Source organism: Vulpes vulpes, chromosome 12, assembly GCF_048418805.1.
Source record: "Vulpes vulpes isolate BD-2025 chromosome 12, VulVul3, whole genome shotgun sequence".
NCBI lineage: Eukaryota > Metazoa > Chordata > Mammalia > Carnivora > Canidae > Vulpes > Vulpes vulpes.
The window spans coordinates 94,284,657-94,286,908 of NC_132791.1; the positions used below are offsets into that span (position 1 = coordinate 94,284,657).

The 2,252-nt window shown below is 46.7% G+C and overlaps 1 long non-coding RNA gene across 1 annotated transcript; it reads left to right on the plus strand.

Moving 5' to 3' along the window:
* Nucleotides 1-524: 524 nt before the first annotated feature.
* On the plus strand, nucleotides 525-1,969 carry LOC140594909 (uncharacterized). Its single transcript, XR_011996182.1, has 2 exons — nucleotides 525-808; nucleotides 1,620-1,969. It is a non-coding gene; the product is annotated as an uncharacterized lncRNA (long non-coding RNA).
* The last annotated feature ends 283 nt before the right edge of the window (nucleotides 1,970-2,252 follow it).

Genomic DNA, 2,252 nt, shown 5'->3' on the forward strand with positions numbered 1-2,252 from the left:
CAACGGAGAGGATATATTGTGGGTACAGCTCAGACTTTCTAGTTGTACTACTTATATTTGCTTCTTTGGACACTTCTGAAAGTCTTATCTAAGGTAATGCCAAAGAATCGGTAGACATCACTGCCTTGAAGAAGTCTTAGGGTCTTGGGAGAGTCAAGGGCTCCTGCGCTCTGAGCACATCCGCGGTGTAAATGAACCCCAGCACCTCTGCAGTCCTCTTTCCTAGGAGATCAGGGGTTCTTTGTGGTCATTCAGCTCTCTGTTCCTGTTTGCTGGACATCCAAGTGGACTCGGGGGTCAGCCCAGTTTTCCCATCAGGGCAGTAGTTATTTATGTGACTAAATCTCCACTAAAAAGCATTGGTTCATATTTTCAGTTTTTTCTCTTCTTTTTCCTTTTTTGGAACCAGATTCATTAACTCAGCAGCACTGAACAGTTTTTGCTGCTGTGCGTCAGGCATTCTGCTAGTGCTAGTGTACAGTGGTAGAGAAAGTAAACACAGTCCCTGGTCTCTGGGGCTCCCAGGCCAGCAGGGCAGGCCGGCACACATGCATTTGCTCACACCTGCCCACCACACAGGTGGGGCAATGGGCACAAGACCACAAAACGAGGGGCTGGGCTGGGGCTGAGACTGCGGGTGTGACTTGGCTCCAAGGGCCGTTTGTCCAGACTGGATGACTCAGGCAGTCAGGCCAGAGAGGCCGAAGGAAGCAAGGAGGAGGCTGAGGGAGGAAATGCTTCAGAGAAGAGGAAATATGCACAATGTCCTTTGCGCGTCCCATGTGGCAAGATGAAACTTCTGGCTCAGGTAGCTTTCTTTCCCATTATTCTCAGTTTCACCTGACTCATTCTGTTCCCCATCCCAAAGAGTTTAACCTTGTCTCTATTTTCTGTACGTGCACACAGGCACAGAAATATGCATGTGAATACACAGACACACACACACACACACACACACACACAGCACCATGGTCTCTGCTCCAGCTTCCAGAATGTCTGATTCAGGGAGGGCGTGGGCTCACTTGCCTTTCTGATCTCAACTGCTGCTTTCGGGGCAGCTGCCCTGCAGCCTCTAGCCAGTGAAGTTTTGTTCCTACTGAGACAGTAGACACTAAAAAAAATAGAGGCAAGCAAAGCAAGGAGTTCAAGCGAAGAGGAGGAAGAGAGAGAGCTACACTGTTTTGACGTGGTAGGTATGCAACCAAGTACTTTGCTAGCGATTACCTTGAAAAAAAAAAACCAAAATCTGCCCTGCCTGATGGTTGCATTCTATTTTTCAGCTGGCCGGGTTGGTCTAACAAGTGAAACGATCGTAAAAGCTGAAATGGAAAGTGTCGATTTCCTTATTTTCCAGATTTCACAACTCAGGCAGAAGAGGAGTTAAATTGTAGTAGTGCAAGGAAGTAGCAGAGCAAAAGTCACTGTGCTATTTCTTGGAACTATTTCTGCCTAACCAGTTATCATTTCTCAAGCCCTCTGAAAGCGTGCCAGCAGCTGTCTGCATAAGTAGCGACAGGCTGAGCAGCCAGCACTGGGTGTTCTAGTGTTTGAGCGTAATGCTGAGCAGCTTTTACAGTTATCTCTTTAATTGGCCTCTTATTTGCTTTTATTTCAAGCAGTGCCTTTTGGTGGAAAGTGCACTGAACCACGAGTCAGAATATCTGGGGTCTCGTCTTAACCAGGCCACCGCGAACTACTGCCTTCGGGAGGTATCGGATTCTTTGCCCAAGAGAGGAAAAGCAACTAATAGCAGAACTCTTTCAAGGTTCTTTCTACTTCCAAGAGCCCTTGTTGTAGGTTAGGGGCTGGCAAACGGGAGCCCACTGCCTGTTTGTGTTCCACCCGTCAACTGAGAGTGGTTTTTACATTTTTAATGGTTGAACGAATCAAAAGGAGAATAATATTCTGTGAGCTGGGAAGATGGTCTGACTTCGAATTTGGTGTCCAGAAATAAAGTCTTCTTGGCACACGGGCATATTCACTTGTGTCTGGTCCATGAGTGCTTTTGTACTGCGGTAGTAGATGAGCGATTGCAACAGAGCTCATGGGGCTCGCAATGCCTACAATGTTTACCCTCTGGTCGTTTACTGGAAAAGTTCGCTGGTACCTGTTGACCACCGAACAAACACATACTCTTATTTTTTGTGTTCATTAAAACACTAATATCTCCATGAGTTACTGTAAGAAGTAAATGAGATAATGGGTGTATAGTGAGAAAGGATGTCACGTACATAAATACTCAGCTCCTGGGG